The sequence below is a fragment of the Eutrigla gurnardus genome (genome assembly GCF_963514095.1).
Source record: "Eutrigla gurnardus genome assembly, chromosome: 3".
In the NCBI taxonomy this organism is placed as follows: domain Eukaryota; kingdom Metazoa; phylum Chordata; class Actinopteri; order Perciformes; family Triglidae; genus Eutrigla; species Eutrigla gurnardus.
This window is the reverse complement of record NC_139917.1, coordinates 32,421,882-32,437,598: the sequence shown is the minus strand read 5'-3', so window position 1 is coordinate 32,437,598 and position 15,717 is coordinate 32,421,882. Positions and strand designations below refer to the sequence as shown.

At 42.7% G+C, this 15,717-nt stretch overlaps 1 protein-coding gene across 1 annotated transcript in view; it reads right to left on the bottom strand.

The window, feature by feature from the left end:
* tmprss6 (transmembrane serine protease 6) overlaps nucleotides 1-14,267 on the bottom strand; it is a 261,509-nt gene extending 247,242 nt beyond the window's left edge. The window contains exon 1 of the mRNA XM_084002603.1: nucleotides 14,204-14,267. The gene's annotated coding sequence lies outside the window, so the exon portion shown is untranslated. The remainder of the gene's footprint in view (nucleotides 1-14,203) is intronic.
* Nucleotides 14,268-15,717: the final 1,450 nt, after the last annotated feature.

Sequence of the window (15,717 nt, the reverse complement as noted above, 5' to 3'; positions counted from 1 at the left end):
TACCGGTGAAACATGGACTGATAGATTGTTTCTAGCATTTTGTCGGAGTCTCCCTCGCACTGGTCGTTACAGCTGGATTCAGACATGGCTCAGCCCTCTGTTATCTTATTTATATTTGATCCTTCTTTCACGGGTAGCTTGTGTTGTTGCCCCGGACTACAGTCACCACATCAAAGATCAGCCAAGAGAAAAGATGATGACTCAGTTCAGTTTGTTGTGTGACAAGTCCTCCTCATTTTAAGTCATAAACCTCTAGGTATTAACATTGTTAACATTGTTTTGTTTTTAATGAGAATAAAAAGCATGGTGGAGATTAAGTGTGTTGATGGCATTTCATATGGTAATACAAAGGTCTGTGCAATGCAAGGTAATATGAACATTTCACTGGACAAGGACTACAGTTATAGATCAGATCTGCAGAGTGCTAGGCCCTGATCTGATTTAGCGGTTAGCTTCGTAGCTGTTGCTAACTAGCCAGCAATAAGTTGCTGCATCATAACTCCCTTTTCAATGACATTTCCTAATACTAACATGCTAGCTTGACATATGTGCCCAGCAACAGCCATGTTAGTTGTTTACGTTTATTACGATAATGTTGGTTGTTTTCTTACTTGTGAATGTCAGCTAGCGATGTTGTGCTACTCGTCGGGCGATCTTTCGTGTTGTAGTAAGGGCAGTGGTCGTTCACGCGTTCTAGGGGGCGCGGCTTTCAACAGAGGTCTGAATGAAGCGGACAGACAAAAATCTCTGTTGTTTTTTTAGAATTATTTTAAGAATGACCTATAAGGCCTTTAAGAAGTTCAGAGTTAATTTGTTCAAAAGTAAGACAGAGTTAAAGAAGACAAAGTGTGTAAAAAGAGTTTTTCAGGGAGCAGCGCTGCAGAAACTGTTACCTCGAGGGTAACGAGAGGCTCAGGAGATAAGACGCAATGCCAAAGATTACAAAATGCTCTTATAAATAATGTATTTATTTCAATATGTTTTGTTTTGGAAATCTTTATCAAGTCTGTAAGAGGAAAGACAGACGGAAAGAAAAAGGACAGCACTCTAGTGATCTCCAAAACGCCATCAGACATCATGAATCTGAAATAAATTGGTTTTTTAACTTTCTCTTTTGGGAAAAACAAAAAAAGTTTGGGAAGCCGAGTTTTGCAAGACCGGAGGGTCGGCCGCCTCTCCGGCGGGGTGAGATCTGAGAGAAGTGTGACAGTCTCTGGTTCCTCCACATAGTCTGGTCTGGTCTCTGGACTAATGTGAGCTACTATCTAGACCTCTGGGGGACCACAGACAGTCTCTGGTTTCTCTATATATCACCATTTATCAGAATGACATCATTTATATGATATATTGCCAGATTTAAAAAAATATATAGAAAATAAAGCAGATGGCGAAAGAAAATGTGGTAAAATAAAAAGAGAGTCTGTAAGACATTGCTGGTGTATCTGGTAACATCAACGGTAACACAGGTTAGTAAAACCTCAACAACTCTTTACAACTAAAATGATCCAAAGGTAACAACTGAACATGAATCATTTTTATGAAGTTTTAACTTTTTTACTTTTACCACTGAAGTGTGAGGAAGGTTTCTTCAATTTAATGCGTAGTAAAAACTTTAACATGAAAATTCCTTCATTTTTAACCGACTTTTCTGAGCGTGTAGGAAAAGGCATTTTGATCAAAAGTCAACATGAATGAAGGGTATACAGAATATTATAATGATAAACAAGCCATTAAAAACCGTCCTATAATAATGTACAAGACACAACATGTAACAGGAGGATGAGGGAGCCCTTTTGAGATTTTGAATTTTGTTAATGAGATATCCCCAAAAAAACAGAGGTAACACTACGCAGAGTGGCACATTCACTTAGAAGTTCCCTGACTGAGGCACCACAGTGGGAGAAGCTGTCGGGGTATCGGACACAACGAACCGTAGACAGTAAAACAACAGTCGGCTCAGACAATGAGGGGTTAGAAGCCACTGGAGCAACAAGGAAAAACAAGAAGAAACTCCCCCGAGACCGAGGAGAGGAAGTAGACGGGGAGGAAATCAGAGCGTGGAGGGAAAGAGGACGGAGGGGAGAAAACGGCGGAGGAGGAAGAACCCCGTCGTCTGTAGTAGAGATGGAGGAAGGGGTTTTCATGTGGACAGTCACAGGTGTACAAGGACTGTCTAGTGAGGCTTCAAACAGAGATCTTGTACTGTGGTTTCACATGGGAGGCTGGAAAAGGGCAGAACTGCCATAAGTGTCAGAGGAGATGGGGTGGGGGGGGGGATAAAACATAAAGAGTGGGAGAAAGTTAACTTTGATAGTTATCAGGGAAGCGAGGTCTCCTTAAAGATTCTCTACAGGGATTTCAGAGCATAGCTTTATCCTCCGTATGACTCTTAAGCCTGCAGATAGCAGCTAACAGTGCTAACGGTGGAAACAACGGAGGACGGAGAAGATAACTACTGTAGTAGTCTGGTTGATGGGTGCTAGGCTACGCTAACATTGTAGCTGCTCCATCAACACTCCAAATAAGGTCATCTAGACACAAATACAGCAGAGACCGAGACTGGTTTCTCCACATAGTCTGATCTGGTCTCTGGACTAATGTGAGCTACTATCATAGACCTCTGGGGGACCACAGACCACAAAGACCCGGATCCCCGGGATTCCCCAGATTCTCACCACGTCATTCGTCCCACCTTTTAAAGGCACATCCAACTGGAAAGAGGTCCCTCGGTAGAACCAGAACTCACTTGGGGGGATTATATTATCTTGTCTGGCCTGGGAACGCCTCGGGGTCCCTCGTGAAGAGCTGAAAAATTGTGTTGAGGAGATGGACGTCTGCAATACCGAAGGAAGGAAGGAAGGAAGGAAGGAAGGAAGGAAGGAAGGAAGGAAGGAAGGAAGGAAGGATGCTATATTGGTTAGCTTTAGGCCCTTTAGACAAAAAAAAGAGGCGGAAGAGGAAGATGCCGAATGTGGTTTGTGGGATAAAGCTCCAAATAAAAGAGGTAAAGAAGAAATGACTGAATTCATTGAATTGATGAGATGTCCATTATCCTTCTCTTCTCTATAAAGATTCAATGCAATAAGACCCTAATCCTGTCTTCCTGATTTTCCTGTTTTGTTTCATTTAAATGCTTGTGAGCAGCCGGCAGCGAATCCCGTCATGCTTCCTTTCTCCCCTGATAAGGTTGTTTGTTATATTTTATAACTTTATATTGTTTGTTTCTGGCTGAGGGTGTTTGTTTGTTGCTCTTGTTCAGCCTGTAACATTGTGTTAGGCGTCGCATTAGATTTAATTGGGCAATTAGGGATGATGTCTCTTTTCTATTATATCTCCTTTTGTTTTGACTCTCTAACTCCCTGTTTTCACTCTTTGTTGCCATTTATGTAGATAGCTCTTTCTATTCCTCCATCGCTGTCTTCTCCTTTTCTGGATATTCAGTACAATTCTTTCCTAATGTGCGTTTCTACTCAGTTCGATCTGTTTTTGCACTCTCCCCCTAACTCCCTCTCAGTCGGTCTGACTCTGTCCATCTATTTCTTTGCTATCTCCCCCCCCCCAAGCCTCCACAGAGCAAACCCTTTAATAATATACCAGCTCCTCTGTCTCTCTTGGCAGCGGCGGCAGATTCCTGCAGGATTCAATCATGGCGGCACTAATGAGGTTAGCATGGCTAATGTGAGCGGCAGCTCTCCCTTCCACTCCGACCAACACTCGGCATGGCGGGATGGTACCCAGGATGTGTTTTTCGATTGCTGGGTGGCTGAACTGCAGCTCCGCCCCCTCGCTTGCACTTGGGCCTCGCCACGGGGGGGGGGGGGGGGGGGGGCGGGGTGGAGGAGAGGGGGGCATGGGGGGGCCGCCTGAAGAAATTATGTTTCTGCAGGAGGATGCATGGGGAGAGTCTGGATGTCGAACCTGGCAACCTCAGACCGGCAGAACAGAGAGGAAGGTGAGGAGGCGGATGATGAAACAGACTAGATGAATCCTGGTTCCCCGCCACTCTCCAGACCGGCCCGGACTGAATTATGTTTATGAGGGTATTTTGTTGTGGATGACGTTTGGCCTTGACATATGACAAACAAGTCCGGGGTCTGGGTGGTAGACGGGTCCAACGATGGAGGATAATGGTCCAAAACTGTGTGTTCTTGGTGTCAGCTCCTGGTCTGGTATAAAGGTATCATGTTGTTTGGCTCGATCATGACCATCTACATTGTCACTTTAATTACGATCAATTCAATTCCATCAGAAAGGTTCGCCGAAGTTAGATGGATTTGTAAATTTGTGATCTATCCTTCGCACATACTTTGGTAATGAAAGGCAGAAATGATAAGTATCGCAATAGATCGTAGGGTTGGGACAAGTCTAGAATTACAAACTCGATAACGTCACCTAGGAAATTACTTGATACCATTTTCGATACCACAGGGCTTCCACCCAGGAGACCGCTGTTCATGTCGCGTGTAACAACCTACTACTTTTGTAGCCTTTAGTTGTATAGCGTTTAGTTAGTTGAATCACTTCCGAGGAGACGTTTATTTCTAGCACACAGAATGAGCCATTTCTACATTAAGCAGCTGCTTTTATCCAGCATGACTTGCAGCAATAAATAAGCTTAAAATGATGAATCGGCAATATTAGAGGGAGCTTATGCAACACACACACACACACACACGCACACACACACATGCACTTACGCATTAGAAATAAACAGATTCAAAGTAGCGTGATTGCGTCCCCGTCTGTGTCCTCAAGTCATGCCGAGAGTGAAAGCGGATTCCAATTAAGCAGATGCAATCCTTCATCGCTTTGATAGATTCCTTCGTCAAATTAGCTGATCGGTTAATCTATCAGAGAAGCAAAGATGCATCGCCCCGACGGTCCTAAACACTTCCATTCAACTCGAAGACGTATCGCTTTGGAGGACCTTCAGTGACGTTGTATCACTCAAAGGTTCCTAAAGCTACAGTATCAGTCAGCTGGAGACAAACAGCAGCACTTAATGACTCATAAATCTACACTTACAGTCGGGATGAATCACTCCACACCAGCCGGAGTGACGGATGGGAGAGTGGAGGAGGAGAGGAAAAGGTTGATTTACAAAGTGGATTTCTTTTCACACACACACACACACACACACACACACACACACACACACACACACACACACACACACACACACAAAATTACTTTTGGGGACGTTACTTTGACATAAAAGGTTTATAGTCAAACAAACACAGGACTTTTGTCCAGGAGACCACTGTTCATGTCCTGGGTGAAAAGTAAATGTTGACAGTTTGTAACTCAGTATTCAGTCTACTTATGATGTCACTTGTTCATCACATTAAATGAGATGTTATTGTCCTCTAAACAACCAACATGATGTTTGGAGACAGCTTTTTACAGAAGGACCACAAATGAAAGGAAAACTAATTCCACTAACAGATCCACAGAAATATAATCACCAACTATTTTCATCATCTGTTCATCATCAAAAGTCATTTTTCATAAAGAAATGTCAGAAAAAGCTGTTTTCTGTTTCCAGCAACCCTGCAGATTGTAACATGAGGGTCGTTAGTCACATGACTGGTGGATATAACGAGCGTATATTGATGATGTGGGAAACAGTTATAGGTTGTAGAGCGTCATGTTTCAGTGAGAACGTGTCAACCATTTAATGATATTTTGTGTAATTTCTCTGATTTTAACCCCAAATACACGTAATTGACACACACACACACACACACACACACACACACACACACACACACACACACACACACACACACACACACACACACACACACACACACACACACACACACACACGAGTCGAGGACTCCGACTCTATTAGTCACGTCTGACGAGCAGCAAAATTGACTGATTTATTTTTCCTTTTTTTTGTAAATAAATTTCACCACAAGATATTTCACAGAATTTATCACCTCGTGACATTAAAAGTAGTCTCATCCGAGTTAATGAGACGATAAATCGGGGGCTTTCATCAGGATAACGACTCATTACAAGGATACATGTTGTTATAATATTCACGTGATTGATTAAAAGACCCAGATGGCTCATGTGCTTCATCCAAACGACTCTCTGGTCTACGAGGACACGGATCTCAGTACCGACAAGATAAAGACTCTAAATTCATTATCCTGCTACAATAAATAGTTAGACACGCAAGAAAGAGATCCCAAGGCCGGAATCAAACCTGTGAGGCCGTTGCGATGTGGAAGACGCCGTAACCAAGGTGCTCTTACATCACTTCATCATGTCATTGGCAATGGGCAACGACGGGTTTATCTGAGTCACGGCAACCCACAGCCACGAGTTGCTGAACAGCGAGGGACGAATCACAAAGGAGGGATCGTGATCTCTCAAGAGTCTCGAGGTCTGATTCACAAAAGATCTCAGGAACAATATTACAACGCAGAAAGGACCTCAAAGCCTGAGTGCCACTTCAGTCCAGAGGGAATTATATGACGGCGTATCAGGGTCACTGTCGGGAAAGCAAAACAGGAAACAGAACGCAGTATTCCAAGAAAAAAGTGGAGAGTTTATAAAGAGACAGAAATGGAAGTCCCTCAAATATGGAGATCTTCTTTTCTCTGTTCTATCATAGATGTCATCACATACAACACACATTTCAAGCACTGTCAAGCACTTTAATCTTAATCCAAGCACTTTTCAAACCTGGAAAACAACACACTAAAATTCAAGTGTTTTCAAGGATTTCCTGCACTAATAGAAACACAAACATTCACGACAAAATTGATCAAATCAATGAAAGTCGTGCAGCATAAGTTACGGCCGCTGCGGTGCGATGATGTCCGTTGCCCGGCAACAGTCTCCTTTGCGTGTCCATTGCGTGTCTATTGTGTTGGGCAGCCAGACTTCCAGGTGGCGCACACAATGAGTACGTCTCTCTCTGCCTTTTCACAGCTAAGTAGCCTTCGTTCTCAGGTTAGAAACACAGATTTGAAGTGAAATCCAAATATGACAAAGCCAGAAGAAGACAACCATGCTGCAGGTGCTTACCTCATAGCTGCAGATTATTGGGAACACGAGGGAACAGATGATCGGAATCCAAGGATTAACGGAGAGGTGTGAATGAGGTTTTGGTTGGAGTGAAGAAGCTGTTTGTGTCCTCGGTGCCAGACGAGCTCAGATGTGTGTTTGATCAGGTTTTAGGTTTTTATCCCACGTCTGCTGGCCACCGCCGCAACGCTCAACAGGAAGTCAGGCAACGTTTTGCTGCTTCGACCCAGACATGAAATGTTTCCTGATCTCGGAGGGATCTGGTGTTGAACATGACACGTCGACTCTTTGTATAATATATATAATTCTAAGAAATGTTTCAGAGGTTCGGTAAATATCACAATAAATAAAAGCTAAACTAACTTCATGAGAATTGCTGACGATCACATAGTGAATTTAAATAATAAATGTCTCAATATCAGTTCATATACAAAATTAAATTAGTATTTGACTGACAGATTATACTTTTCAGATATATAATATTTGTCTTAAATTTGCCTGGTGTCCCTGAGCAACACCTCACCCTAATTGCTCCTGACGAGCTGGCTGTCGCCCTGCGTGGTTGACTCCGCCGTCAGTGAGTGAATGGGTGAATGTCAGTCATTACTGTAAAGCACTTTGGAGAAAAGCTCTATATAAATGAGGCCATTTACCATTTAAATCGGCAAATTTACTTAAAACCTTAAAGTAAATGTAGCACATTCTTCTTGTTAAAAGATACTTTCAGTTACATCTACCAAGTATATTTATTATATCTTCTCATTTTCATTTCCAGACGTTTTGACAAACTCAGGGTCCCACAACTCTCCGGCTTCGACAGTTCGTCTTTACTTTATTGTTATGGCTTTTGCCAAAAATGAGATGGCATTTATTCGGAGAGTGCAGTTAGTGACAGTGTGGGCTCCACGGCAACGGTGGGGGCGGGGCTTAGCCGAGGCCCATGGTGAGTCTGAATGAGACTGTTGGTAGTATCTTGTTTCATACTTTTAGAAGAACAATAATTTCCAGCTTGTCTCTGAGTTTAGTGCTACTCAGTAAGTGGTTCAGGGCAGCGGAACTTAAAGACTTATTAATGAACATTTACACAACAACAACAAACGAGCACGGCCTCGTTCCCCCGGCAGAAGTAGGCCACATCAGATGAAGGATTTCAACCCAGTCACATCTTCAAAAACAACATCAGCTTCCAGCAGGAGTCCCAAAGTGGGACGGAGACGCTCGACCCCAAAAACCAAAATAACTACAGTATGACGCCATGATGCAGGCGTTATTGTGGCTCCCTCTAAATGTCAGTAAATGTCATCGTCGTGCATCAAAATCCCGACCACGACCTCGACACCGAGCCAAGACCGCTGATCTGTTTCCACCACAATGACAGATCCAGGAAATATATTAAGTGTGAGAGTCCAGCACACCTTCTCAGAATCTTACATTCCAGTCATGCATCTGGACCGGCTGCCATGGCAACAGACACCCCGATTCAACAGACGGGGGGGCCAGTTCGGCCAGACGCGGTTCTACCGTTGACAAAAGAATCCTTCACATGCTGCTGCTTTTCACCTTTTAGACCCGACAGGGCCATCAAGGCCTGCTAGACCCGACAGGGCCATCAAGGCCTGCTAGACCCGGCAGGGCCATCAAGGCCTGCTAGACCCGGCAGGGCCCCCGAGGCCTGTAAGACCCAACAGGGCCATGGAGGCCTTTTAGACCAGGCACAGAGCGCTGGATTTAGTACAAACTCAACGGCTCAGTGGGATTGAACGGGAGTGTCACTCACCTCTGCTAGTAGAACTCTGGAGGGGAGGGGGAGCCTTTTAAACAACGAGTCTTCTGCTAGATTTGATGTTAAATGGTCAGTCCTGACAGCGGTCCTGACGGCGGTCCTGGTGGCGGTCCTGGTTTCCTTCGTCCACTCGAGCAGGCAAACAGATGTTTGTCCCACCAAACGGTTGTTTTCCCCCAAAGGCCTTGAAGCGTCAGAAGTAGAGCTGAGAGGAGAGAAGAGAGTGAAGGAGGTGTGAATCCGACTTGAAATCAGATAAACATATCATCAGATAAACCTGCAGCGAGGCCGATAAAGATCAAATCAACCAGCCTTGATTCGGTGCCTTTCTCCTGATTGAAAAATGTGTACATCCTCAAACACTTAACTAATTTGATCAATGTTCAGACTTTTCACAGCAATAATTGATGCCGGTTCTGTATCAGTGACTGATGAACAGACGAGTTCACGATGTTCCTGTTTAAAGCAGAAAACAGACTTTGAGATATAAACATCTGACTATGATTAAGGTTGCTATGGGCAACGGTTCATATAGTGGACTGGACTATAGGAACCAGGGTTTGGGGTCATCGAGGTAACCATCAGGGTTTTATGTTGTGTTTCACGTCGTACCTGGCGGATCACTAACCCATTTAGCCCAAATGACTCATGGAAGGGGGCGGGGCCACAGGAGCATCTCAGAGATATTAATATCAAAGGAGAATCTATTATTCCTTTGTCTTCATAGTCAATCTGCCGGCTTTAAGTAAAAGGTTGGAGGACAAAGAAGAACGGCTGCAGAATAATAACGTTAAATGTCAGAAACGGGAGGTTACTGATTATAACCTCAACAAAACGGCGGCAGTGAGTGTGTGTGTGTGTGTGTGTGTGTGTGTGTGTGTGTGTGTTGAATGCATTGTATTGTAACACATTTCCAATGCCATGCCAGTGACGCCTTGTGAATTGAACTGGGCTGAGTGAAGAGGATCCAGACTGGAATGAGGGCGGATCCTCACAGACGGCGTGACATCATCAGGAGGAGATGAGGTAGATGTGCAGAATGAAGACGACGGCGAAGCCAAGTGACACAAACAAATTGGAAGGAAATCGTCTTCAAAGACAGAACGAGAGGGTTTTTTGGGAGAGTTGAGTTGAGGCTCTCCCTCCTGATTGGCCGTTGCGTCGCTCTCAGTGGTCACATCCTGGTTACTAACCAGCACAATGTGACTCGGATTCTGGACCCTCGAGGAAGTTCGGTGCCTCCAAAATGGAAAATGTGTCATTATTATTTTTTTTAATAGCCACGTGCATTAATCTGTGATTAATGGTTACCGTGGTAACACACAGGACTGTGATATATGTCACATGACAATCACACATCGTCCACCACAATAAAAACATCCTAAGTGACTTTCCGTTAGTGTTCACTCGAAACCAGCAGATTGCACATCATGACTGAACTGCAGTGAGACGGGGTCGTATGTGAGACAGCCAGTCTGACTGACGGACTACAGGAGGTTTGGACTACATCCCATCTCTCCTGGTTTAATATAAGATTAACGTTTCCTTCTTGAAACCCACTCAACTTTCAAGAAGATCCTGACATCCATCGATGTTTGTCTAATTATTTATTATTATTATTATTATTATTATTATTATTATTATTATTATTATTATTATTATTATTATTATTATTATTATTATTATTTCCTTTTCCTTAAATTCTAGAGTTGTTTAATATAAGATTTAAATTAGAATAATATGTTTTCTCAATATGGTATTTCACTATGTTACTTTAATTAGAGTCTTTTAAAATAAAGGAGGGGGAAGCGGAGGAGGAGAGTATGGAGGAGGAGGAGGAGGAGGAGGAGGAGGAGGAGGAGGAGGGCTTTAAAAGGTGAAGGAGGATCAAACGTAGATCCACAGAGAGGAGGGGGGGCAGCATGTTTCCCATTAGTCTGTTGTCCCTGGCAACCAGATGGTCTCTCTTCCCCCCTCCTCTTTAACTCTCTCTCTCGACGGCCGAGTCAAGCAGCTTCTCTTCCTCTTCTTCTCCTCTTCGTCCCGTCCAATCTCCTGCTGTCTTTGTCTGAGTGTCACACACTGTCTTTGTGTGTGTGTGTGTGTGTGTGTGTGTGTGGATGACATTCTGATGACCGCCACACAGCCAGAAAACTGCCGTCCCTCCCCTTACCCAGAGTGCACCACTCTCCGACCCGCCTGATGAGACCCCGACAGCTTTTTGTCAATCGGGGACAAAGTCAGGACGACGCGCTGATTAAAGACGAGCAGGAAGACATTCACACGCCCTCACCTTATAGACCATGACACACACGCGCACACACACACGCAGACACACACACACACACACACACGCAGACACACACACACACACACACACACGCACACACACACACACGCACACACACACACACACACACACGCACACACACACACACGCAGACAAATCTATGATGACATGTTTAATGTGAGCAGAGCATCACAACACACACGACCACAAACTTTTATTTTTATTTATTTATTTGGGAAAATACACTAATTGCAGGCTTACTGACACCGCTCCTTCCTTTCTTACCTTTCACAATAAATAAATATAATTCTTTTAATTTATTTTATTTATTTCATACATTTATTTTATTTATTCATTATATCTATTTTTTGTAAACTCGTGGTTAAAGAAAACACACCTGTGTAACGAGTTGTTTGCAGGAGGTTTGCACTTTTCAAACCTTGAAAACACCACAATACAATTCAAGTATTTTCAAGGATTTCGGACCCGTATGAGCCCTAAGTCTCAGTTTAACAGCAGGAAACAGTCGTTTTCACATCCTGTTCTCACGCAATCAATTAACGGCACACAAACGATGCAGCCCGACCTCTCGTCCAATCAAAAGCCCCGATTTCACCCGTTCTCTCCATCTTGAATGTTGGAATCAAAGATTCAAAGGGTTTATTGTCACAGTAAAGAAACGGGTTCCCTGTACAATTAAATTCTTCATTTGCTATCCACAGAATGCCAACAATATATTCATCTAGTATAGAAAATATATATAAATGATCAAAACAAAGTAATTTAAAAGGCAGCATGTGAGACAAAAGTAAAAACAACAATAAAACAAATGTGCAAATGTAAATTAGCTAAATCTGGAAACATGAACTGAACTGAATCCACTCTGAGGAAGAACTCATGATTGATCGAGGTCCGCTCTCATTGATCCCGGCTGATTGATCAGCAGGTTTCCTTCCTTCACTAATTGGTCCTGACATACGTCCGATCAATGAGATCGTGTTTATGTGCAGTTATCGTAATATCAGTGGACGGCTTCAGAAACGAGGGCTGTGCAGTCAGAGAGGATTAATAATCAGGTTTTATATCCTCTTCATATTCTTGTTTTTATTTATTTAATTATTTTATTTACTTGTTCGTACTAGAATACGGAACATTCTCAATAAAAGCCCAACTAATCACGTAGTGTTAAATATTGATCAAGACTACGTATCATTCATGTTGCCTAAAACCAACTGTACGTATTAAACTACAATGTATTTTTATATCTACCGAGATCTAGAATTCGTATAATACATTCGTTTAAAAGTCGTGTTGAGTGAAAAAAAAAGGTTAAATTATTACTATAAAATACTAATATGTATAAAATATAGTAAAAAGTTGGACTGTGGGAGGAAGCCGGAGAACCCGGAGAGAACGCATGCTAACAACATGCAAACTCCACACAGCAGGAGTCCAAACCAGAACCGGGACTGGAACCCGAACCGAGACTCGATCCAGAACCGGGACTCGATCCAGAACCGGGACTCGAACCCGAACCGGGACACGAACCCGAGCCCCTCTAGCTAACCGCTACACCACCGTGCACCAAACAGTAAAACACGTTCCCCTTAAGGATCAAGTCAGAATGCATCCTTAGGAACCTCATTTTATAGAGTTTAGCATATTTTGAATAGCTTCAGTAAATGTGTAAATTAGCAGAGTCACGTGAACTACAAATACCAGCCTCCTTCAAATCAATGCAGCTGGAATATTATTCATCTAAACTGTCCACATGAATCTCATCACCTTGTTTCAGCCGTCAGGTTGTTTGGAAAGTTGCTTTCTTTAAATCAGCAGTTTTGCTGCTAACATTAGAGCTAGCTACCTAGTTAGCCAGTATGTCTGTACAACAACTAGCTAGTTAGCCAGTATGTCTGTACAACACCTAGCTAGTTAGCCAGTATGTCTGTACAACACCTAGCTAGTTAGCCAGTATGTCTGTACAACACCTAGCTAGTTAGCCAGTATGTCTGTACAACAACTAGCTAGTTAGCTAGGTTTTTTCTCTCCACCAAATATTGTCTAAATGTCTTCAGTGGAGACTAAAGATACAAAACACAGTTCTGTGGTTCGCAGGTTTAAGATCGTCAAAGACTAAAAGTTTGCTCATGGTTTACAGGAAACAGCTGTTACAACAGTCATTGAAAGTGTGTATTTACATCCATTTACCTTCTTTCATATCTGCACTCCCAGGCAGTGCTAGCAAGCTAGCTCCAAGCTAGCAGAACAGCTACTGTAACACCATGTTTAGTTTTGCTGTTTCGTGCTCACCCATCGGTGGTTTAGATAAACCAGAGTCTGCAGCAGCTCAGGCTGCTTTCATTGGTTCAACTGCAGCAAATCTCGGCCAATCAGAGCCGAGGCTCCCACATTTAAAGGAACAGGGGCTTTATAGCTTCAGTATGCAACATGCTGGTTCCTCCTTCCTGTCTGCAGTTTAAACAAGCATACAGTAATGTATTAATATAAACTATATATATTTCGTCATGTATATTAATATTAATAAACAGACATTTTTTATGTCTGAATAGATAGAATAATTATTATATAGTGGACTCAAAGTTAATTATATATTTAATGTGAGCATGACAAAACAAACAGCCACAAAGTACTTTTAATTGAGTTATTAATTTAGCAAAATACTCTTATCGCCTCCACAGTGACCACGGCCCTTCTGTACACATATATACGCATTATATGTAGCATCACTGTTTCAACTCTCAAAATGGCTTAAATATTATGTATTTATTACTTAATATGTCTGTATTTGATATGAATTGTGCAAAGAAACATAAAAGACATGAAAATGGAAAATAATTTCAACAATTATTATTATAATAAATAGAATCCAATCAATAAATAACTATTCCTCGCCATAGAACTCTGAGTTTGGACCATATACCAGAGATCTTCAACAGGGGGTCCGGGACCCCTAGGGGGTCTGCTGAGTTGCTGCATGAGGTCCCTGAAATGATTTGAGCCCAAACCTTTTTTTTATTCCAAAAATTTAAAATATGTCCAAAAATCCACCTTAACATGAATACAACCTATAATAAGCAAATATAAATATTCCTTTTTGTTTAATATCATGTTGAGAAATTGTGATGTAGAAATGCCAAAAATAGAATTAAAATATGAATCTGTCAACAATTATTTGAATGTCTTAACATCGTATCCATCAATCATTACAAAGTACTGTTATACATGGAACTATAGGCTGCACTACACATTATTATTGGTTTAATAAGCAACATTATATGATATGTAATAGGGGGTCCCTCCACTGGGTCTCTATAGGCCTTGGGGGTCCCTCCACCAGGTCTGTATAGGCCTTGGGGGTCCCTCCACTGGGTCTCTATAGGCCTTGGGGGTCCCTCTAAAACGTTGAAGACCCTTGTCCTAGACTTAGCTCTAAGCTCGGGTGAGATAATAAATGTGTCACTAATCCTTTAACTAACTGCAGAGGACAAATGTTAACAGCTTAACGGGACTCCTATTCTCCTTCTGGCTTTTATGGAGGTAAGAAAGTATGACAATAACCTTCAAAGTCTTCAAAGAAACTGCACACATACACATACACACACACACACACACACACACACACACACACACACACACACATACACACACACACACACACACACACACACACACACACACACACACACACACACACAGACACAGACACACACACACACACACACACACACACACACACACACATACACACACACACACACACACACACACACACACACACACACACACACACACACACAGACAACACACACACACTATTACCCTCAAGGTGTGCCAGACGGACATAATGAGTGTGTACTCTGCATTTGGCTGCTGGGAACTGATCAAACATGGTGGTGCGCCGACTCTTCACTTCTCCCCAAAAGTGACTCCGTTTTAATCGCTCTCATGAATGCAATTCATTAGTGAGTGTAAGCGGCTGCTGGATCTGATGTTTGGATCAGAGTTGATGGCATCAAGGTGACCTCTGTGCATGAGAAGCAGTATGCGAGTACTTGCTCCGGGTCACACACGAGAATACGCCAATTAAGCTGAAAATACAAGAATAAATGACTGTTGTTGTTATTAGTCTTGTATCTTGTTTTTCTTGGTTGCTGGCCAATGGTGGCTGCTTCCTGGGGCGGGAGTTGGCATGGAAACCCCAGACGACAGGCCAAGGTGCCAGCAGGGGGCAGGATGTGGTGGGCGTATGAACAATAACACGAACATCAACAGAGTCAAGGAGCATATGGCATCACCCTCCATCTCCATACTGGCCCAGAACCAACACTCAGGGGGAGAGCGGGTTCTTCTTTGAGCACCAGGTTGCTGGTTTGATCCCCCTCTCTTACCTGTCCTTGAAAGAGACAATGAATCCCAAGTTGCACCTTAAAGCTCGGTGCTGAAATGCAAGATTTTGCTGTTAAAGATTAAAGACATTTCATGTTTATAAGCTTTAAGTTTCCGTTTGGTAAGTGTTAAGTGTTTAATTTGGAGTTCTTTGAAGTTTCAGTGTAAAAGTGTAAAAAAGTGTTGAAAGGGG